The following is a 24,849-nucleotide window of genomic DNA, read 5'->3' as shown; positions in this document are numbered from 1 at the left end:
TTTGGAGGCCCCTCCAGCCAAGGGAAGGACAATCAGCCATTCCGAGGCCACCGTCTGGCCTTGACGGGGCTCTCGTTCGCAGTGGAGAGCCTCTCCGCAGGGAGGACGGGAACAGGCGGAGGGAGAGCCGGGCGTCCTCGCCTCCGAGCATCTCCATCGAGAGCATCACCCTTGGAAGGCTTGCCATTTCGAATGCGCATGCGCGCTGCAGCGCCCGCCGGCCTCTCGAGTGGGCGGCGGGCCTCAGGCACCTGTGATTTCCCGGGAGGGGTCTGTCTTTCTGGACTTGGCGTTTGTAGACCAGGAGCAAACCGGCGTTTGTTGGCTAACGGTGTAAAAGCAATTTTGGAAAGAAATGTTGTTTCCTGACGCTTCCTCTTGGGAGGGAGACTCTGTCATCTTTTCCAGTTTCTCCCCATCCCGGGGGTCCCTGCCGGACGCCACCATCTCCCAAAGGAATTCACTGAGGGGGTCAAGCTTTGGGCCACCGATACCTGAGCGGGCGGCCCCAGAGTTCGTGTCCGTGGCCAAGGGGAAAGCTTGTCCCCCCCCGGCCCCCGCCGTCGTTGGCGGCTGCGGAGCCGGCGAAGTGCTTTGTGTAAATTTCTGGGTAGCGGGGCCGATCATTCGATCCGCGCAGTCTCAAGCGGCTGGTATTTCCCAAACTCTTCTGTGTATATCGTTGGAAGCACAGCACCACCACTCTAAAGAAGGACACTGAGGAGCCAAATGCCAGTGGAATTCTGTAATGTGGGCTGCAGTATAAACTGTGGCAGGGTTGAACTGAGGACGCTTCTAGAAAAACCTGTAAGTAATTAAATTCTCCCTCCAGCAAGGTAAAAGCTGAGTCTGAGGTCTGTTAGCACAAAGAAGAGTGAAACTTTTGTGGATGGTTATATATATATATTTTTTTCTTTTTTAATGTAAATAAATAAAGATTTCTGGCAAGCCCCCAAGCCCTCAGATCTCATTACGGACCTAAGGAGCAGGAAAGGAAAGACACAGCCATTGTTGGTTGCGTGTTTTACATTGCTGAGGTCAGGACAAAGCATAGATTACCCTGTTTCAGCAACTCCCAAACCATGTTCCAGGGAATATAAGATATTTCCTGGGGAGGAGGGGAAAAAGATTTCATGGCCAACTCGGGTTCAGAAAGCTTGCATGTAATTTCCCCTCCTCTGGAGACCCACGATGCTCTGAACAGGCCGTGAAAAGGATGCGTCTGCCAGCACGCTCATGGGGCATGAGCACAGACTCCTTTTTCACCGGGCACCTGCTGGCATCCTGGGGGAAGGTCTGCTTACTCCACCCACAGTGGAAACACTAGCAATCGATCTGCCTTGTCTGGCCTCGTCTGTACCTGCTCTGTGGGGCTTTATTCACCTCGATGGGGTTGTACAGGCTGTTGTGATGCGTGTATCTGGGCTTTTAGGACAGGCGGCGTGCTCCTGGAGGACGGACACTCTTCCTGTCTCAGCTCTGAATCCCAAGTGCCTGCTGCAAGGGCGGGGGGGGGGGGAGTGATTGATTCCTGCTTGTTGAGACTACCCCATGGGGGCTCACGGTTGGACCCGGGCACACCGGGGACCTGCCAACACTGACGAGGGTTAGAGGCGGGGAGACGATGGGAAGAAAGATTAGCAGAGCTAGTCCAGTTCAGCTGCTCCCTCTCCCTGCCTTCCATTTCCTTGGTGGAACAACCGTCCCTTCGTCGGGCTCTTGGCCTCGCTGTGCACTTACAGGGATAAGGGCAGAAGGAAAACATTTCATTGTGAAAGGAGGGAAAGAAACCAGCAGGTGGACCGAGGGAGGCTCAGAGCAGGCAGAGATTCAGTGACCCGGCGAGGCTGCGTGGGCAGCATCCGGTGTTCGCCTGGGGCTTTGAACAGAGAGCACAGGGCTGGGATGAGAAGGCTTGAGTTTTCGCTTTCATGAAGAATCAGCACGAGTGACCATCCTCTATAAGGAGACTCAGGGCTGTCACCCAGAGGGAGGCTGGCGAGACGGTGTGATGTCTGTTGCTTAGCGTCGTGGGAAGAGTGTGGGCTTTGGAGTCTGGTGGTCTTGGCTCTGGATGCCAGTAGCTCCGCGTTTTGGTCACACACTCTTGGACTAGAGTTTCAGTTTCTTTATTTGTAACTGGTAAAAAATATTTCTTTTGAAACGTATCCGATTTTGATAAATTAGAGATTTTTGTTAATTATTTAAAAGTCTTTGCAGTGTTCATTTCAGTAATACGTCCCTCAGCGTGCACTTGTCGCCTGTGTGGGTTCTTGGATAGATCTGCTTGTTCCTGTCTGCAAAGGCTGGAAGGCACCAGCTTGGCTTATCTGGGAGAGGTGGCCCTTGTGGGATGGGGCCGTTGAAGGTCATGGCAGCCAACATCCAGGAAGGCCTCCAGGGAGCCTTGCTTCCCACGTTCATGCCCTTGTGTAGGCCCTACCCCGAGTGAAGAGGGCTGACCTGCATAACCAGTGGGATATACCAAAATGAAGAGCTGCCATATGCCATGCGGACACTCAAGAAGCCCAGAGTAGAGAGGTCCATATGGCAGGAACACAGGCCCCCTGCCAGCAGCACCCCCCTCACAGCAGCCCCCTCACCAGCCCACCAGCCATGTGAGGCGCCATCTTGGAACCGGAGTTTCCGGCCCCGGTCAAGCCCTCGGATGACAGCAGCCCCGCACAACCTCTTCGGCCATCATTTCAGAGACCCTCTGCCCAGAACCACCCAGCTGAGTGCTCCCAGCTGACTCCCATCAACTGAGTCTCTAAGATAATAAATGTTGATGATTGTTTTAAGCTGCTCAGTTCTGGGTTGCTTGGCTCCATGGTGGTGGGTAGTTCATATAGGTTAGGGAGGTAGAAGACAGAGGAGGATGCTGCACCAAAAACCATGGCGTGTCTGATACGGTTTCATTCACATTAATTTTATATAAATGTGCACAAAGAAACCAGAAAAATATGCAGTCCTGGACTTGTAGGAATATCTATGTTATGTGTCAGTTGCCAAGTGGCAAATGTAAATTACCGAATAATGCGTGTAGCATGCATCTCTTTTGGTGGAAGCACGCTGTACATCAGCCCTCTCGTGTGCTCACGGAAGCGGGAGGCAGGGGTGGTGGATTTCTTCGGCAGGTGATTGTGCTCTTTCCTTGCACTGTGTCCCTCGTTAGCACAAGCTTAAATTAGTGTTGTAATTTGGGACTACAGGTAAGTGAATATTTTTTAAAATTAAAAAAATAAAAGTGGTTGAAAATGAGAAGGAATAAGTATTGCAAACTTCCTGGCAGACGGAGGCATATTCATGAAAGTTTTCTTTTCTGTGCCATAGGTTAGTTTGGGAGTCTGGTGGAAGCCTCTGGATCCTTCCTTGGACTAAGGTTTTTTTAATGAATCAAAAAATTTTTTTTTTGGGGGGGAGCATCCAAAGGAAACCTGTGTCAGTGAAATAAAGTTATACTAGAGTAAAAGCCAGACCAGTGGGATCCGGTGGCAAATTGAACGCCGGTCATAATTTCCCAGAAGAAATGAGTGTAGGTGATGTTTGGCGATATAGCTGCAACTTGAGTGCGATGAGAAAAACATCTCTGATGTCTGCTGGGGGTGACGTCACAGGAACCGCTGATGTGCTGCCCTGAGCTTTGCTGCCTAAGCTCATGACTGAACGGAATGTTATAAACGTCTGTGAGAGAGTGGTGACGATAAAGATAAGACTATTCTTTTTTTTTGTTTTGGTCCTTTTAGGGCCACATGTAGAGGTTCCCAGGCTAGGGGTCGAATGGGAGCTGTAGCTGCCGGACTGCACTGCAGCCACAGTGATGCTGGATCCGAGCTGCATCTTCGATCTACACCACAGCTCACGGCAATGCCGGATCCTTAACCCACTGAGCGAGGCCAGGGATCAAACCTGCATCCTCATGGATGCTAGTCAGATTCGTTTCCGCTGAACCATGACGGGAACGCCAAGAGAGACTATTCTTTTTGGCCATGCCTGCAGCATGCAGAAGTTCCTGGGCCAGGTGTCGAACCTGCATCACAGCAGTGACAACGCTGGATCTTTAACCACTAGGCCACTGGGGAACGCCGAGCTATGCTCTTCCCCCCACCCCCGTTGTGTTTACTGACCTTTTGCAGTCAGTGGCCGCTACAAAGAAGTCCAACTCCAGGCTGCTTCATTTGGGGAATTTTAGTTGATAGGATGTGAAATCAAGTCTCTGCGGGGCGTGGGATGAAGGAAGGGCAGGGACAGAGAGGCTCAGGGTTAGGTGCGTCTACGGGTTGGATGCTAGACTCAGTTTGGATGCCAGGGGTGGTCAGCCAGGCTGAGGAGGACCCAAGGCAGTGGTTGCCATGCACCCCCTGCCGCCCAGGCCCTTCTGCCTGGAGAACGCAGAGTTCTCCCTGCTCTTCTTCTCTGACGGTGTTTTTGTTTTTGTTTTTTGTTTTTTGTCTTTTTAGGGCTGCATCTGCAGCATATGGAGGTTCCCAGGCTAGGGGTCAAATCGGAGCTGCAGCCTCCGGCCTACACCACAGCCACAGCAACGTCAGATCTGAGCCACATCTGTGACCTACACCACAGCTCATGGCAACACCACATCCTTAACCCACTGAGTGAGGCCAGGGATCGAACCGGCGACCTCATGGTTCCTAGTTGGATTCGTTAACCACTGAGCCACGATGGAAGCTCCCTCTGCTGTTTTTTTTTTTTTTTCTTTCAAATATTAATTTTTTTTTTAATGGCTGCACCCGTGGCATATAGATGTTCCCAGGCAAGGGACTGAATCTGAGCCACAGTGTGGCCTACACCAGATCCTTTAACCCCCTGCACCAGGCTGGGAGCGAACCTGTGCCTTCACAGTGATCCAGGCCCCTGCAGTTGGATTCTTAACGCACTGTGCCACAGTGGGAACTCCTTTTCTTTAAAATCTTTGAAAAACCAGCCACGTAGTTGAAAAAAAAGAACAGCACCCTACTCCTTTCCGTTTGGTCGGAGCCCGAGTCTCCTGCTTCTGGGGCGTTTGGAAGGCATAGGGCTGTGGGCCAGCCAGTCCCGGGGTGCTCACTTCGCCCGGGTTCTCCTACGCGTGCACCTGCTGTGGGAGCCCGCGGAGGGCAGGATGCTCTGCAGCCTGAGGCTGAGGCGGTGCCAAACCCCAGAGGACAGTGATAGCAAACGCTTTCAGAAAGTACCTTGCTGTTTCCGAGTTTTATTATTTTTTATTTTTCTGCTTTCATTCATGGCTCCCAGTTTACTCCTTTTAAGCCTTTCTTGGCAGTTGTTCTCTGGAGGTAACCCTTTGAGCTCATCTCTGGTCATTGCTGGACCTCCTAAAACTGTCAGTCATTTAAATATTTCTAAAATTACGGGGTTCGTTTAGGAGCCCGAGGACTTGGCGAAACACACCGACAGGGGTTCCTTTGGATCGAGTCCTCCTCCCTCCTGTGTCCTTTTGAGAGACCGCACCATTCGTGGAGATAAATCGTATAATTCGCCATTGGGTCTAACAAATTAAAAAGATCCAGAGGCCCAGAGCCAAAAGCTCAAGGGCCTCCCAGAGTGTTTCTTGGACCTTCTCATAACCAGCCAATCGCTCAGTCATTCATCAAATATTTATTGAGTGCCTCTGATCTATGAGGCGCTTTGCTAAGAGCGGCAGGGCAGTGTTTCTCCAACTGTGTGTCACACATGTTAAAGTTGGTAAAACTAATTTAGGGAGTTGTGACCCACACTTCAAAAACGAAATAGAAAACATCAGAAGCAAAGGAAAATACAGTATCATGAATGTTTCACACACACTTACATTCAGTTGTGTACACACACACTCACACGCATGCATGTTCTGGATGACGACAGTATACTTATCTATTTTGGGTCATTGTCAAAAAACTGGAAAGTTCCTGCTGCAGGGAATATTCAGTAAACATTAAACGCTAGGGCGTCCCTTTCCTTAAAGCCGTGGTCGCGTGGACCAGCAGACGTTAGCTGTGACACAGGAACACTCACTGCATGAGAGCAGCTGCAGGGCAACACCTGGGCCACCTCCCTGGGTGACCGTGGAGCCCCTTAGAGTGCATCCTATCTTGAGGTATGTGGGAGGGCTCTCGCATCCTCTGCCACCTGCTTGGGGCTCCCTGGGCTGGGGGCATCCCTTCTGAGGGGAGTGTGCCTCTTGCAGGGGGGCCGGGAGGACCCTCTGAAGGAGACAGCTAGGAGCACCCGGCGCTCACAGAGCTGGCGGACGGGCCCGCGGACCTGGTGAAGGCTGCTGGTTGGGTCACCAGCAAAGTGCACTGCACGGAGCTCAGATTTCATCAAAAAACCCTTGCTCTTGGAGGATGTTTATTCCAACGGAAGATCCAAGGATTTGGAGTATGTTAAATGGGGAGGGGGGGTCCCTACTTCTTTTTATATTCTTATATTCTTAGCCCTATTTCAGCTTTTTATAGGCCCTGGACGCCACACAGATGTCACCTTTTATGTGGAATCTGGCAAGAAAATCATATTTGCCATCTATGGCCTGATGGGATTTCAGACTTGTTTCTTGGAATAGGTTGTGCCCTGGTTCAGCCAAATGGGATGGCTCTCTCTCGGTGCATCCCCAGGGAGTCGAGGGACCCTGTCCCCGAGGCTCCAGTTGGTTGGCACGCTTGCTGGGCCAACAGGTGTGGTCAGGGACACCAAGGTTACTGTGGGTCATGCCCCTGCCTTTGTTAAACACGTGGCAGGCTCCATGTGTTTGAAGTTATTTTGCCTCCCTGGGACCTGTTGGGAGGCCGCGGCATTCGAGGAGAGGTTTCCTAAAGGTGAGCGTGAACAGACATGACTGAGGGCAGTAGAGTAGCTGGAGGGGACCTTTCCCAAAGGGAGGGAGGACACCCTGACCGTCAGCGTGCCCAGCCCTCCGCTCCCGGCGCCGAGACTCTGTGCCCGCTGACGTGATGGCTGCTCGTTTGCCCTGTGATGGGTACCCACGCTGGCGGTGTGTACTTCGCCCACGGTGTGAGGAAAGTGTGTCGGAAAAGGCGAGGCCTGGTTAGGACGTTCTGAGATCAGACCGTTCGCCCTTTGGAGGAGCTCAGCGTTCTCCAGCTGTTCATGGCACGGCGCACGGTGTCCAGAACTTCCCCACGCCAAGCGGGTTGGTCTGTGTGGCCCCCGTGCCACAGAATGGTGTCACTTGTCTAATTAATTTGTCAGTTAACTAATTAGTTTTCTATCTGATGATAAAGACCCTTTACTTGAAAATGTGCTATAGGCTATATCAGTGTCCTGGTTCATTGTTTTATAGAAAAACAAAACAAAGCCCCAAACAAGCGCTCATGATCAAATCTCAGTCTAACTGTGTCTTTTTTTAAAGGTTTAAGAAGTGCCCAGAGTTCCCGTTGTGGCTTAGTGGGTTAAGAACCCGACGTTGTCTCTATGAGGATGCGGGTTCGATCCCTGGCCTCACTCAGTGGGTTGGGAGTCTGGAGGTGTCTCAAGATGCGAGTGTAGGTCGCAGATGCAGCTCGGATCCTGCATTGCTGTGGCTGTGGCATAGGCTGGCAGCTGCAGCTCCAGTTCGACGCCTAGCCCAGGTACTTCCATATGCTGCAGGTGCGGCCCTAAAAAGAAAAAAAATCACTCAGTACAGAACGCTAACTGTTGCAGACAGATGGTGCCCTGTTCCGTCGGAAACCATTGCTGCTGTCTGCGGAGGTGACGCTCCTTTGACGGCATAGAAGACTTTTATTTGTTTGCACGAGGAGTGGAGAGAGGGGGTGTGTCCCTTGGGACAGGTGAGAGGTTAGATGGAGAAAATATTATTTCCGGTGATGGTTCTCCGTCATAACAGACCCGAAGTCCCTTTTATACCACATATTTTGTCATACTTTGTGATAAATTACAAAATGCAGCCAGCAGATCCCCCCCCCATCTATGTACACATGCCTTTTGCAATCTGGTGTTGCCGCTCCTTTCATCAAGAAGTGGTTTCCATTGCTCCACTTTCTTGCACCCAGGCTAGTCTTGTGTGACTACCTGTGATGTGTAGAATTCAGTGGAAATGAGGCTGGGTGGCTTCGGAGCCAAGGCATCAAAGGGCTTTGCAACTTCTACCTTCTCCCTCTTGGAACCAAGTCACCATTTGAAGAAGCCAGAGCTGACCACCTGGAGAGGCCACATGAAGGAGAGTTGGGTGCCAGAGCTGGCAGTAGCCAACTTCTAGACACATGGCCATCTAGGACCAGCCAGCCTCGGGCCGATCTGCCAACTAGTCCCCAAGGCAAAGTGTTCTCTGCCAGCGTGTTGTGGAGCAAAGGGGAGCCCTCCCATCTGGGCCCTGCCTGAATTGCCAACCCACAGAATTGTGAGCAAAATATGATTATTGTTTGAAGCCACTACGTTTGGGGTAGTTTTTTAAGGCACCCGTAGAAAAATGACAGTTTTTATTTGGTTCGAAAGTCATCGATTATATGAACTACTACCATAACATTAAGAAGAACATAATACCTTAATTGTAAGACAAAAGGAAAATCGGAAAGCCGTTTATAATAAATGATGCACAAAAGCTCGAGCACAATTACTCCTGAAGTTATAACGAAGCAGTAGAATGTGCCTAGAATGACCGTGACCGACTGGGTGCAGACCGTGCGTGGGTGGGGAGCCGGATGTTACTGTCCGGGGTGCAGTTTTCTGAAATGGTGGTCAATTCTTGGTTGGGTTCAGAGAAACAAACAAAAAAATAATATTTTACCTCTGAGAACATAGCAGTCAGATTCTTAGAGCAAGAATTTTATATGAAAGCTCTTGGTGTTTAGTCCCGAAAGTATACTTTTAATTCTAGTTACATTCTAAAGCCGGATGAATATAAAGCCATTCAAAACCTGAAGGAATTCATCACCAGTATATCTGCATCGTAAGAAAGGTTACAGGAAATCCTTCAGGCAGAAGGATATTGATATTCTATAGAAATATGGATTACGTACGGGGATGACTAGCACTGGAAATGCTAACTATGTGGGCAAATATTTAAGATAGTTTCCTTATTATGTAGATATCTTTGAAAGATAGTTGACTATTTTAAAAAATAGTAGTGTGTGAGCTTTATAACATACGTAAAACACGTGACAACAACAATAGCATAAACATGAGGAAGTGAAACATGGAATTAACTATTTCAAGGTTCATATTCTATATGCAATGGGATATAATATCTGTTGAAGGGAGACAGTGACAAGATAAAAATGTGTACTGTACATAGCAAAGCCACTGCTGAAATAGCAAAGACCTAAACTAACGAAAGAGATAACGTAGAGCTATAAAATACAGTTAATTCAAAACGAGAGGAAAAACGAAGAACAAAGAGCAAGTGAAATGAGTAGAACACAGATGTCTTTATAGATTTGAACGTAGCCATACCGACAATCACATTAAATGTAAATAGTGAAAACACCCTAATTAAAAGGCAGAGATTGTTACCCCGGATAAAAAAGCAATGCTCTGTGCTGCTGACAAAAACAGTAGAACAAAATGCACCTCAAACACGAAGACATGAAGAGATGGAGAAAGATTTACCATGATAATAACAACAAAGTCAGAGTGGCTACATTAATATCAAGACACGGTTGATTTCAGAGTAAAGAACATTACTAGGGATAAAGAAGGTCACGGCACAGTGATATTGGAGTCAGTTCAGCAAGAGGACATCTTGGCAATTTATGCACCTAATAACAGACCTCCAAAACAAATGAAGCAAAATGTGGTAAACCCACAAGGAGAAATAGAAAACCCCACAAGTAGAGTCAGTGATTCCAAGAGCCCCCCTCAGTAATTGATAAAACTTGGACGGCGTGACCTCACTGACATTTATAGAACATTCTACCCAACAATACAAGAACACATTCTTTGAATTGGACGTATTTACCAAGGTAGGTCATATTCTGGACCATAAACAAGTCTCAATAAATTAAAGAAGTTTCAAGTTACACCAAGCGTATTAGAAATCAGTAGCAGAAAGATACCCAGATAATCTATAAATATTTGGAAACTAAATAATACACTTGTAAATAACCCATGGGTCAAAGAAGAAATCAAAGTGGACCTCAAGATATTTTCAGCTGAAGGAAAATTAAAATACTCCATTATCGGAATTTGTGGGAATGCCACTAATCAAGTCGCAAAGGGGAAGTGTTATGTGAAACACCTGTGTTAGATGAGAAGGAAGGTCTCAAACCAACGACCTCAGTTTCTGCCGTAAGAAACATGAAAAAGAAGGGTGAAATTAAGGAGAAAGAAGGAGCAAAAAAAGAAGGGTGAAATTAAGGGGAAAGAAGGAGCTAAAAAAGAACGGGATGGAAATCAGCGAAACAGAAGAACCCCAAAGGACACTAGAGAAAAATCAATAATTCTTTGAATAGCACAATAAAACTGCTAAACCCACACAGACTGATGTGGCAAAAAAGAGAAGAAACAAATAACCAGTATTAGAGATAAGCAAGGTGACATCACCATAGATTTTAGAGTTGTTTAAAGTTTAATAAGGGGATAATATGAAAAACTTTATGCCTGTAAATTTGCAACTTGATGAAGTAAACACCTCCTCTAAAAGATACCAGTTATCAATGCACACTAATTAAAATAACCCTATATCTATTACAGAAATTGAATTTATAGCTAAATACCTCCCCACGAAGAGAATGTCAAGGCGAAATGGCTCTACTCTAACTTCTACTGAACGTTTAAAGAAGAAATCGTACCAGTCTTACACAAACATTTTTTGAAAATTGAAGAGGACGGGCTACTTTCCATAGAATTTTCTATCGCCCGTTCTACCCTGATAGCAACACGAGGCAAAGGCAATACAAAAAAGGGACTTATGGACCCTTCATAGACATAGGTGCAAAAATTCTAAACAAGTTTTTAGCAAATTGTTCAAATACTGTGTGAAAAGGATAACATTATGACCAGGTATGGCTTATCCTAGGAATTCGTTGTTTGATTTAACATTAGAAATCGATCAATGCAATACACTATAACAAATGGAGAGAGAGAAAAAAATGCATGGTCATTGCAATAGAGAGAGGCCCTCTTCCTCCCTTTTCAAAAGTATTTAACCAAGTCCAGTATCCACTCCTAATAAAAATTCTCAGAAATCTAGGAATTGAAGGGATTTCCTCACTGTTAATATTGGGCATTTTTAAAAGACCTTCAGCTAATGACGAAGACTGAATGCTTTTTCTCCAAGGTCAGGGGCAAGACAAGGATGTGTTCTCTTCACCGCTTCTAGTCATTCTTGTTCTGGGGTCCTAGCCAGGGCAGTCAGGGAAGAAAAATAAGTAATAAATAAAAAGCAACTTATTTGGAAAAGAAGATGTAAAACTGATCTTAATTGACACATGTTGTGATTGTTGTTAAAAAACCTGATGGGCTTTACGAAAAACTCCTAGAACTGACACAGTTTACCAAGGTGGTAAGGCTACAAAATAAACACATGGTAGTTTTATTAATATAGACTAACAACGAAAACATAGAAATCAAAATTTAGAATATTTTAATAATAGCATCAGGAATGTGAAATATGTCAAGAATAGGTTTGACAAAAGATGTGCAGGTTCTGCACACTGAAAACTGTAGCATTGCTGAGAGACATCAGGAAAACTTAAAGGGATGGAGTCACGGTCCATGGCTCAGAAGAGTCATGGTTGTTCACCTGCGAATTCTCCCCAAATCACCATATGGATTTAAAGCAGTCCCAGTGAAAAATCCCAGCAAGTTCCTTTGTAGCTCTTGACATACTGACTCTCAGAGTCTACGGAATGTAAAGGACCTAGAACAGTCGCAGTGACCTTGAAAATGAAGATTAACCTTATTTGATTTCAAGACATAATAAAATGACAGCAATCGAGGCAGTGCAAATGCATCAGTGGAAAAGAAGAACGTTTAGAAATAAACTCCCACACAAAGGGACAACTCCACGAGGTTCAAAGGTTTATCAGTAGAGAAAGGATAATCTTTTCAAGTGCTAGGACTTTGATGTAAGCATATGCAAAAAGTTAACTCAAGGTGGATTCTAGTCCTAAATCGTAAAATTAGAGCTGTAGACTTTGTAGACAAAAAGTAGGAGAAAACTCTTGTGACCTTGTGTTAGCCAAAGATTTCTTAGATATAGCATGATCCATAAAAGAGCAGAATGATAAACTGGATTTCATCAAAATTAAAACCTCCTTCTCCTTCAAAGGCATTTTTAGGAGAATGAGAAGGTTGGAGAAAATACTTAGAAGTCAGGCACCTGACAAAAGATGTACCCATAATATATGAAGAACTTTTAAAACTCAGTGATAAGAAAGCAGAGTCTAATTAAAAATTAGGCAAACATTTGGAACAGATACTTCACCAGAGAAGATATATGGGTGGCAAATAAGGACATGAAAAGATGCTCAGCATCATGAGTCATTAGGGAACTGTAGATCAAAAGCATAATGAGCTACCACTACATATCTGTGAAGATGGCTAAATTTAAAAGATTGAGGAGCTCCCTTTGTGGCTCAGTGATAAGGAACCCAACTAGTATCCACAAGGTTGTGGGTTTGATCCCTGGCCCCACTCAGCGGGTTAAGGATCTAGCGTGGCCATGAGCTGTGGTGTAGGTTGCAGACACAGCTTGGATCTGGTATTGCCGTGGCTGTGGCATAGGCTGGCAGCTACAGCTCTGGTTCCACCCCTAGCCTAGAAACTTCCATACGTGGTGGATGCAGCCCTAAAATATATAAATAAAAGATTGACCACAGCCAGTGTTGGCAAGGCTGTGGAGCATCTGGAGCTCTCGTACACTGCAAGTGGGATTGTAAAATGAGGAAGCCACTTTGGAAAGAGAACAGTTTGATAGCCCTTCCGCTCCACCCAAGAGAAATGACGTAGATGTGGACATATGTCCTTACAAAGATTTGTACACAGAAGTTTGTTGCAGCTTTATTTGTAGTTGCCCCTATGTAGAAACACCCCACGTGTCTCTTCATGGGTTAATGAATGAACTGTGGTATATCCATACAATGGAATGCTACTCATCAGTAAACAGAAATGAACCACAAACCCCTGCTGCAGCATGGGTGAATTTCAGATTTATTATACCGAGTGAAAAAAGCCAAGCAGAGTACATAAAGTATGAGTTCATTTACATGAACGTCTAGAAAATACAAAGGACTCCACAGTGGCAGAAAGCAGCTTAGTGGTTGCCTCAGGACGGTGGGAGAAAGGGGTGGCACGGAGGCATGACAAAGGGACATGAGGAGACTTTTGGGGGGTGATGAATATTTTTATTATTTTGATTGTGGTGATGGTTTCACAGGCATCTGTGTGTGTGTGTGTGTGTGTACCTCACATTGTGTAGTTCATGTGTGTTCGTTTTATATCAGTAGGGTTGTTAAAAATTCACATAGCATCTCCCAAGAACATTGTTTGAAAGTTGTTCGCCCAGTTTTCTGCAGTGCCCGCAAAACTTTCTCCAGGAACGCTGGTTGAGAGTGTAGACGTCATTGTGGGTGGTTTACTTATTCCTTATTCTTCTTTATTTTTCTTCTTCTTCATTTTTTTTTTTTTTTTTTTTTTTTTTTTTTTTTTTTAGGGCTGCACCCATGGCATGCGGAAGTTCCCAGGCCAGGGGTCAAATTGGAGAGCTGCAGCTGCCAGCCTACACCACAGCCACAGCAACACAGGATCTGAGCCACATCTTTGACCTACACCTCAGCTCGTGGCAATGCCGGATCCTCAACTCACTGAACGGGGCCAGAGATTGAACCTGCGTCCTCATGGGTGCTAGTCGGGTTCATTACTGCTGAGGCGTGATGGGAACTCTGGCTTATTCTTTAAACTCATCGTATTTGCCATATCCTGGGAGCCATTATCCCCCCATGATGTGAGTTTATTCTCCATCCTGGGGCAGCCAGATTATTGTTAAAATCTCAAACAATGTCACTATTGTTGTTCTTGTTTTACTCCTAAATTAAAGATGATATTTAAGGCTCTTCTTTTGTTTTATTTATGCCAATCCAAACCCAACCCATCATTTAAGGATCTTAGCTTTCTTGCCCACTAATTTTTACCATCTCCATAAACTTATTGACTTTTCTACGTCTGATTCAGTTTAGCAAACAGTTACTGAGGGCCTGCTCCTCTGCTGCGTTCTTTTTTTTTTTTTTAATTTAATTTTATGGCCACACTCATGGCATATGGAGGTTCTTGGGCCAGGGATTGAATCCAAGCTTCAGCTACAACCTATGCTGCAGCTGGGGCAACGCTGGATCCTTTAACCTACTGCGCCAGGCTGCAGATTGAACCTGAGCTTCCACACCAACCAGGGCTGCTGCAGTCGGGTTCTTAACCTGCTGCACACAGTGGGAACTCTGCTTTGCCTTCTGCTTTAGCACCTCAAGAGCTTTAAGGCAGGAGTAATACCCTCGTTTGCGCTTCAGGGTGTAGCTTGACAGATGCTGAATTATGACTGTAAGTTATTTGCAGCATGTTGTGTGCTGTATCGTATTATTTGTTAATGAGTTCCTGTATTCATTCTCTCTCTCCCCTTCGGTATTCCTGCCTATAGCCCAGACTTAACACCGGGGAAGTGACTAATTCTTAGACATCAAATGATTTTGGAGGGAGCTTAGAGACTCCGTTAATAGCCAACAAGTTGCCTTGCAACTTTCTTCCATTAGTCAAGACCCACTTATTAAATAAATATGAATGCCTTAATAATGTGCTTGGCTGGACAGAAGCATTTCCTCTTGTAAAAAAGAAAATGAAAAAGGTGATGTCCAGGCCTGTATACACCAGTTATTTCATTCCTCAAACATCTGTTGTTGTTTTTGGCTGTGGTACGACATGGTTTAAATACTCCCGACTAATTAATTTACCTACAAAAGCCTGACCCTAATAGGTACTACTGGGGATATTGTTTATTTAGCCCCAAGCACTCCACTTTTACAGAGTATTTGTTTTTGTGGCAGAATCTGAATCACTAAGATTGGATGGACTGCGATTTGTTTACCAAATTCAGAAATACTAGAACCAGAGAGAATGAAGACCGTTTTAGGACATAGAAAAAGAAGAACGTACAACACAGGGAACGATAGCCAGTCCCTTGGGATAGACCTTGATGGAGGATCATATAAGAAATGAAAAGTATGCGCATGTGTGACTGGGTCACTGGGCTGCGCAGTAGAAATCGGCACAACATCACAAATCAACTGTACTTTAATAAAAAGCAAAACAGTGGTCCCTAACTTGCGGTGCTCTTATACACTGGTGATGCATCCTGAGAGTGTGAGATTTCGGAAGGTTTAGATGAGGTCGTGAATGATTAACCCGGAGCCGGCATAGGGAAGTTCAAGGTTGTGTGGGGGTCACATCCCAACCTCATGGAGACGGATGCCCAGGAAGGCACTGAGACCCAGTGCTGAGCTGGAGAGAGCTTTGGCTTGATACTTAATTAAACACATTTTCCCAAGTCCCGATTATGCACAAAATTCATGCTTGTTGCAGTAAAGTGAAAAAAATGCTGAAAGTGTAAAGAAATAGATAATAGTCTTTCTTGTTCCTCAGTGATCACCAGTATGCATTTATTTTTCTGATACCTTATCATGAAAATTTCCAGTATATAACAGATTTTTTCAGTGAATACTCATAAACCTGCATCTATATTTTGCTGTTAACATTTTCCTGTATGGCTTTATCATAATTTATCCATCTATTCCTCTAGCCCATCAATCCATCTTATTTTATGGATGTATTTCAGCAATGTAGCATGCATATCTAGTGTTCAGCCTGTTTTTCCTTTTGACGTCAAATGCCCAAATCTTAAGTTTTCGTCCCTGAGCGTGGTGGACATACTCCAAGGTGCCTGCCAGGAAACTCGCCTGGTATTCACACCCTCCAAAATCCCCTGTAACTTGCCCGTAACCCATGGGAAATGGCAAAGATGCCAGGATGTCGCTTCTGTGATGATGTTATAATAAGACTCCAGATTCCTAGGAGACTGGACCTCGAAACTTCCTGTGGGCTTGATGAAGGAAGTGACCCTACTGGACATGCTTATGTGACCAAGAACTCTGGGTGGCATTGAGAATCTGAGCCAAGAGCCAGCCAAAAGCTTGGGCCCTCAGCCATGCAGCAGAGAATTGAGAAATAATGCTCAAACCAGCCAGCCCTGAGAGTGAGCTTAGAGGCAGGTTCTTCTCCAGGTGAGCCTCCAGATGAGAACAGCGGTCTTATTCCACCCTGCACAGATGACCGTCTCGGTCAGTCATACCCAGACTCCTGACCTGCAGAAACGGTGAGACGATGCATGTGTGCGGTTCAAGTTGCTGAGTGTGTGGGAGCTTGTTATGCAGCAATGAAAAACAAACACACGTCCCTGGAAGTGGGCTGCTGTTGTAACGAATACCTAAAAATGTGTGGTGGTTTTGGAACTCACCAATGGGCAGAGAAGCATGGCGGAGAAAGCCCGAGCCTTCCTGAAAAGCCCGTGAATCATAGAAATCTGAGCTTTAGAGGACGCCGCCGGCCAGGGCTCGGGAGGAAGGGAGGAGTGCGTATTTGGGAAGTGGAGGAAGGGAAAGCTCCTGGCATGGGGTGGCTGGAAGGTCAGTGATCTTGTTGCCCATGGCGATGTGGGAAGTAGGGCTTGTCAGTGAGGAACTTGGCTCTAGAGCTAAGGAAGATTCCATGCCAAGTACCAAAGGTCCTACCTGCTCTGTTCTGGCTGCTGTAGTAAAATGTGAGAGGAGAGAGTACTTGGTGGAAGAACTGTTAAACCGAAAGGAAGTAGGGCTGAGTGATCTTTGGAAATTCTCTGCCTCTCCAGATGGCAGCAGGTGCTCAAATGAAGACAGTGTGGGCTAGAGAAAAACCTGAAGGTGTAACCTTTTGCTAAAACCTGAAAAATCCAAAAGTCTTCAAACAAAGGGATTTTTGGGAAGGGTCTTCCTCACAGTCCCTCCATCAAACCAGACCTCTGGAAGGTGTCAGCCATCGGCCGTCAGCATCTGCGTCTTGCCGGCAGACAGGACCAGGGATTCTTCTGGAGAGCGTGATGATGTAAGCGGCCGTGTTGGAGAAGCCGACGTGACAGGGAGCTCAGGGCACCCTTGGGACTGGGGAGGGGGTCCAGGACCTGGGGGTGGTCTCCAGATGACAGCCAGCCAAAGCTAGGGCTCTTGGTCTAATAGCTGCAAGGAAATGAGTTGTGACAACAACCCTGATGAGTTTGGAAGTTGGTTCCCAGTCAGACCTTCGAAGGAGAACACAGCCAGCCCATCACGTTGACTACAGCCTCGTGAGCTCCTGAGAAGAGGACCAAGTTAAGTCTCGTGTAGACTTCTACTGACAGAAACGCTGAGATAATACCTGTGTGGTGGGTTTTTTTTTATTTTTCCTTTATGTTTTTGGCCACCCCATGGCATATGGGCTGGGGATCAGATTGAAGCTGCACTTGCAGCCTACACTGCAGCTGTGGCAACACCTTTAGCCCACTGGGCTGGGCTGGGGATTGAACCTGCATCCTGGTGCTTCAGCGATGCCACTGATCCCATTGTGCCCCAGTGGGGGCGCTAACACACGTGGTTTTAATCCCCCAGTTTATGGTTATTTGTTGTGCCACAGTGGAAGACAGACACGCTGCGTTTGGGCAGATCTGTACGTGGCGATCCAGACTTCTACCCAGAGAACGTTGCTGCCCCCCTAGAATGTTCCCTCGTGCCACTTCCTAGTCACTTCCCACCCTCACCCCTCTTCCGATGCCTTTTACACAGTGATTAATTTTGCCTGCCCTGAAAATTACACATACACGGCATCATTCTGTGTGCGCCCTCTTTTTTTGTTGGGCTTCTCTCACTCCGGGTAGTATTTTTGCAGTTCATCCCATGTTATTGGGTATGTCAGTAGTTGGTCTTATTTGTTGTTGTATGTTCCTCTGTTTTGTGAATACCTCGCAATTTGTTTACCATTTTTCTCTTGATGAACCCAGGGACGCTTGCTAGTTCTAGGCTATTAGGAGCAAAACTTACATTTTTTGAGTAAGCCTTTTAGTGAATGAATGAAAGTTTTTCTTTCCCTTAGGTAAATACCTAGCTGTAGAATTGCTGAGTCATAAGATGGGCATATGATTCCTTTCATAAGAAACTTCCAGATATTTTTCCAAAGTGGCTGTTTCCTTACCTTGTCTCACCAACAGTGTAGGAGGGTTCCAGTAGCCTTGCATCTTCATCAGCTTGGTGTTTTCATTCTTATTTATTTACTTATTTAGAGTATAGCTGATCTACAGTCTTGTGCCTGTGTCTGCTGTACAGCATAGTGACCCAGTCATTCATATATATATATTTGTATTCAGATATACACACACATATATATACAGAGGGGTTGTTTGTGCTCTTATAATACTTGTCAAGCAGTAGGGTTTCTTTTCTTTTCTTTTTCTTTTTTTGCTTTTCAGGGCCACACTTGAGGCATATGGAGGTTCCCAGACTAGGGGCTGAATCGGAGCTATAGCTGCTGGCCTACACCACAGCCACAGCAACGTGGGATCCGAGCCTTGTCTGCCACCTGCACGGCGGCTGACAGCAACACCGGATCCTTAACCCACTGAGCAAGGCCAGGGATCAAACCCGCATCCTCATGGATACTGGTCAGGTTTGTTACCGCTGAGCCACGACAACTCTGCAGTTCGCATACATTTTAGACTAGGCTTATTAATTTCTACAAAGAAAGGCAGGTGTTATCATTGCAGTCATTTGGGCCAGAACTGTCGTCTTAACAATGGTTAGTCTTTTGATCCATTATCCTGTTATGTCTCTCTCCTTATGTATGCCATCTTTAATTTGTGGTTTTCTGTGCACTGGTCTTGCATATTTTGTTAAAATTATCCTTGAGCATTTCATGTTTTTTAAATGCTGTTATAAGTGAAATTACTTAAGAATTTCTTTCACTTGTTTGCTGCAGTCAACTTTGATGAGTTTACCTTCGATTCCTAGACCTTGCTAAATTCACTGATTAGTTCCGATAGTTATTTTGTTGGTTCCTTCGGATTTTATATGTAAACAGCCATGTCATCTGAAAACAGAGGCAATTTTACGTCTCCATTTTTCCGACCTGGATGACACGTATTTGTTTCTTTAAATTGTTTCTTTCTTTCCACTGGCTTATTGTACTGGCTGGAACCTCCCGTGCAGAGTTGAATATGACTGTGTATTCTCACCTTGTCCAACCTTCGTGAGGACATTTCAGTCTTTCATCAGTAAATATGGTATTAGCTCTATGAGACATTATTTCTAGTTTTTTATTACAAATGAATTATGAGTTTTATTAAATACCTTTTATGCATTTGTTAAAATGATCATACGGTTTATCTCTCTCTCTCTCTTTTTTTTTTCTTTCATTTTTGCCCGCCCCATGGTATATAGAGTCCCCAGGCCAGGGATCAGATCCCACTTGCAGTCGTGACCTAAGCTGCAGGTGTGACAGTGCTGGATCCTTAACCCACCGTGCCGTGCTGTGTCCCAGCACTCCCAGGATGCCACCGATTCCGTTGTGTCACATCGGAAACTCTTGGTTTAATCTCCTTTAGTCTGTTAATACTGAGAATAAGGCCAAACCTGCAGCATATAGACGTTCCTGCGCCGGGGGTCGAATTGGAGCTGCCACTGCTGGCCTAGGCCACAGCCACAGCAACGTCAGATCCAAGCTACATCTGCCACCTACACTGCAGCTTGAGGCAATGCCGGATCCTTAACCCACTGAGCGAGGCCAGGGATTGAACCCGCATCTTCATGGCCACTTTCTTGGGTTCTTAACCTGTTGAGCCACAGTGGGAACTTCCTTTTTTTTTTTTTGAATGTTAATTCAAGCTTAAAACCAGGGTGTTCCCTACTTGGTCATGATATACGATCCTGTTCTATATTTTTCTGTGTTCTATTAACGAACATTTTGTTAAGAATTTTAGTGTCTCTGTTCATGAGTGATATTGATCCAGAATTACATTTTGTACTGTCTCTGTCAGGCGTTGATTTCAGAGTTTCATTGGCCTCATACAACAAGCTAGAAGATGTTTCCTCCTCTGTTTTTAGAAAGAGCTTCTATGTGGTTAGTGAATGTTGACATAATTAACTAGTGGAGATATCTGAGTCCGCAGTTTTCTTTGTGGGCGTTTGCTTGAGAGGCGCCAGATCCTAACCACTAGCCCGCCAGCGAGCATCGGCAAGTGCTTGATAAAAAAAGTCATTTCCTTTATGGACATATGACAGTTGAGGTCTTCGGTCTAAAGAATTGGTCCATTGCACCTCAGTTGTCAAATTTGTTAAAAGTTGGCATTATCCCTTTAATATTTATAGAATTGTAGTGATATCCCATGTCTTGTTCTTGATATTGTTAATTTATACCTTTTTTATTTTCTTGATCAGACTAGCTAATGGTATATCAGTCACATTTATGTTTTAGAAAATAAGCTTTTGGCTACCTTGATTGATCTGTACTTTTTTGTTTTATATTCCACTGATTTCTGCTCTTCTGGTTACTGTTTCCTTCTGTCTGCTTACTTTGGGTCTCCTTTGCTTCTCTTTTCCTAGTGTCTTAAGGTGGAACTTTGGGTCACTGATATCAGCTCTCTCTTCTTCCCACATATAAACATGTAAAGATTCTATGTCAGTTCCACAAATTCTGATATGTATTTTTGGTATCATTCAGTTCAAATATTTTTTTTTATTTCTCTTGTGACTTATTCCTTAACCCATTTTTTTTTTAAAGAATTGTGTTGTCTAATTTTCAAATATTTGGGATTTTCTAAATATTTTGTTGTTGCTGACGTCTAGTTTATTTATTGTTACTGATGTCTACTTTTTTTTGTGGTCAGAAATCATACAAAGGGAGACTGTTTTACTTTTTTTTTTTTTTTGTCTTTTTGCCTTTTTCTTGAGCTGCTCCTGTGGCATATGGAGGTTCCCCGGCTAGGGGGTCTAATCGGAGCTGTAGCCACCGGCCTACACCAGAGCCACAGCAACACAGGATCTGAGCCACGTCTGCGACCTACACCACAGCTCATGGCAACACCAGATCCTTTGCCCACTGAGCAAGGCCAGGGATCGAACCCACAACCTCATGGTTCCTAGCTGGATTCGTTAACCACTGCGCCACGAGGGGAACTCTTGTTTTATCTTTTGATGAAATGTATAAGGTGTGTTTGGATAGAAAGAATATTCTCCAGGGTTTGAGTGTACTGTTCTGTAAATATCAGTTAGGTCAAGTTGTTGGATGGTATTGTTCAAATCATTTGGATATTTACTGATTTTTTAAATTGAGTTGTTCAATTAATAGCTGAGTGAGGGGATGTGAAAATCCCCGACTGTGATTGTGGGATTGTCTATTTCTCTGTTTAATTCAGTCAGTATTTGCCTCACATACTTGCAGATCTGCTGTTAGATGAATATACATTTATGGAATGTTATGATGTTATAATGATTTATGCTCACATCATTATGAAATATTCCTCCTTATCTGTCAGTGCTCTGCTCTCGAGGTTTATTTTAGCTGATAGTAACATATTGACGCTAACCTTCTTATGCTTCCTGTTTCCATGATACGCACGCACGCACACACTCACTTTCAACCCGTTTGCATCTTTGTATTTAAAATGCGCCTCTTTTGTAGACAGCATATAGTTAGGTCTCGCTTAGTTGATTTTTAATTCATTCTTATGTTCCCTGCCTTTCAGCCAGTGTATTTAGTCAATCAATATTTAATGTATTTTAAAAATGTAATTGGCTATAGGGCTACCATTTTATGATTGATTTTCTATTTGTCATATATTTTTGTTTCTCTTTGAATTTTTTAGGGTTTTCTCTAAACATTGCAAAATACGTCCTTAACTTATCGCAGTCTCTTTAGCGTTTCTATGGTAGCTCACCATATGAAAGGTAGAAATTCCGCAATGGCACCAATTTATTTCCCTCTCCCTTCCCTTTATGGTACAGTTACTGTATGTCCTAGTGCTGACCTGCTGTCGTTGAATTCTCAGTTATCTTTTATCTGAAAGAGTTTTTAGTTTTGTCCTAATTCTAAAAAGATGCCTTCACTGGATATGGAATTCTGAGTTAACAGCTTTCAGTTTTCTTCTTAAAGAACTTTAAAGATGTTGTTTTAGTGTACTTTGGCCTTTTGTCCTAATAAACTGGAGGTCATTTGAATTATTCTTCTGTATGCAAGTCTTCCTTTTTCTCTGGCTGATTGAAAGATTTTTCCCTTTATCTCTTATGTGGAACTTTTTGACCATGGGTGCCTGGGTGTGGTTTTCTTTGTAGTTTTTCTTCTTGAGGTTTTCTGATTTTCTTGCTGGAAAATTTAAGTCTTTCATTAAATTTGGGAAATTTTTTGCCATTATCTTTTCAAATGTCTTCTATCCTGTTCTCTCTTTCCTTCTTGCTCTACCAATTACACTTACAGTAGATACTGTATCTCAGGTTCCTGAGGCTATTAATTTTTCCTAATATTTTTTCTTTATATTTCTCAGATTGGATAGTTTCTGTTGGCCCGTCTTCAAGCTTACTGACTCATTTCTCTGTCACATCCACTATGCTGTTAAGCATATGCAAGGAATTTTAAATTTCATACATTTAATTTCATATTGTATGATGATGGTCTAGAATTTCCATGTAATTCTTTTTTTATAGTTTCTGTTTATCTGCTGACATTTCCTCTCTTTACAGGCAAGGAGGGTATATTTTCATTTCTGTCCTTAGCTTATAACGTCAGCATTTAGGTCATTTTGGAATTGGTCTCAATGTTTTACATTGTTCTCTTAGTGATAGGTCGCATTTTCTTGTTCCTTCTGTGTTGTGTAATTTTGGATTATATCCTGGACGTTGTGAACGCCATCTGGGTTCTGTTGTATTTCTCTGAAGGATATTGACTTTTTCTCTTCTCTTAAAGAAGACGATAAACTTGATGGGATTCAAACTGTGAACTCTTTCTGCTGGAACAGCTCAAATCGTAGCTCAGTCTTTGTCCTTTACGTAGCTGCTTTGAACCCACGTCTCACATACATGGTTCAGGTGCTGCCTCGAGAGTTTGGGGTGCTCCTGTCTGATTCTGTCTTTCTCAAATTGCCCCCCCACTTTCCAGTGAGCCTGGTTGCCCTGAACTCTGTCCTTTTGTTCTTCAGGCCAGAAAAATAGTGACTTTTCCTCTAAAGGCTTAGTCGCCTCTGCAATGACAATTTTGAATTGCCCTAAGCTGTAAAAATGGGAATTTCATCTCATGCTATTTTTTTTCCCCAAATGTCAACTTCCTTTAGTGTCTGTCTGCCTATTCTTCATCCTCCAGTGAGCAAAGTCTTGTTTTATATTTTTATTCAGAGTGGATAGTTGTTTTTTTGTTTGTTTGCTTTTTAGGGCTGCACCCGCAGCATACGGAAGGTTCCAGGCTAGGGGTCGAATCAGAGCTACAGTGGCTGGCCTCCACCACAGCCACAACGATGAGAGATCTGAGCCATGTCTGCAACCTACACCACAGCTCACAGCAGCACTGGATCCCCAAACCACTGAGTGAGGCCAGGGATCGAACCTATATCCTCATGGATACTAGTCGGGTGCATTTCTGCTGTGCCACAACGGAAGCGCCAGAATCGATGCTCGTTATTAGCAGGTGGATTGTGTCTCCTGTTTCCGTGTTTTTTGCCTCTCTTAGTTATTATTCTAACTATCTTTGTACATAGAACTTTTCTTTTTCTTTTTTCTTTCTTTTTTTTTTTTTTTGTCTTTTTGCCTTTTCTGGGGCTGCTCCTGCAGCATATGGAGGTTCCCAGGCTAGGGGTTGAATGGGAGCTGTAGCCACCGGCCTACACCAGAGCCACGGCAACACGGGATCTGAGCCGTGTCTGCAACCTACACCACAGCTCACAGCATCCCTGGATCCTTAACCCACTGAGCAAGGCCAGGGATTGAACCCACAACCTCATGGTTCCTAGTCGGATTCGTTAACCACTGCGCTGCGACGGGAACTCCCATTTGTACACAGAGCTTTGATGACACGTGTGACTATAGAAGCAATCTCTTCCGTGCGCCTCCATTCAGTTGACTGGATTCCACGGATGTGTTCTACGCCTCTGCCCTGCTGACTCTGCAGAGAACTTTCACTTTTCTTCCACTCCCACTGTTTGGATGTGCACCTAACGAGCGCTAATTGCGTTTGTTCCCAAGCCTGTTGATGCCGGTCGTGACTGTGATTTCGTGAAGTGGAACACTCACCTATGAAATAGGAGCGAAAGAAGGGGGTCGTTATTTCTGTAAACACCGATCGAATGCTCTGGGGAGGACTCAGTAGAATGAAGTAGGAATGCGACTGCCGTGAAATAAGCTGATGGGCAGGGCAGCTGGAAACAGTTGGAGAAAAAGAATTGTAAGCTGAAGAAGGAACCTCCCTTCGTGTGGCTGCCCCAGGATCTCGACGTTTGGGTCCATGTCAAAAACAAGGACGTGAGTCACACAGACGTGGTTTGTGCAAGATGCCGCAGAACTCGCATCAGCGATCACAGCTCTGAGCACGGCCTTGGTCCTTCTTCATAGGCTTGATGAATGAACCCACGTTGTACATGACAGTGAAATCGTAGCGCCTGTTCGCCATTGTTTATGATTTCCCTCTTTCACTGACTTTTCGGGGGGCCAACTGCGGCCCCCCCAAAGCGAGAGAAAAGCAGACCTCAGTGGTGTCTCCTCGGGACAGGTTCCTAGAACTGTAAGTACGGTGTATCTCTTAGGCTCTTGGCACGTATTACCTAGCTGTCTCTCGGAGAGGTTGTGTCCGTGTGTGTTCCCACGCAGGACTGTCTCTGAG

At 44.9% G+C, this 24,849-nt stretch overlaps 1 long non-coding RNA gene across 4 annotated transcripts in view; it reads left to right on the top strand.

Annotated features, from left to right (window-relative positions):
- LOC110258332 (uncharacterized) overlaps window positions 1–24,849 on the top strand; it is a 156,812-nt gene that overhangs the window by 55,833 nt on the left and 76,130 nt on the right. The gene's annotated exons all lie outside the window — the stretch shown is intronic.

The sequence above is a fragment of the Sus scrofa genome, chromosome 7 (genome assembly GCF_054392235.1).
Source record: "Sus scrofa isolate SSC_HxYL_T2T_F1_AM1 chromosome 7, Sscrofa_HxYL_maternal_Yorkshire_Landrace_v2.0, whole genome shotgun sequence".
NCBI lineage: Eukaryota > Metazoa > Chordata > Mammalia > Artiodactyla > Suidae > Sus > Sus scrofa.
Note: the sequence above shows the minus strand (reverse complement) of the source record. Positions and strands in the feature narration are given on the sequence as shown.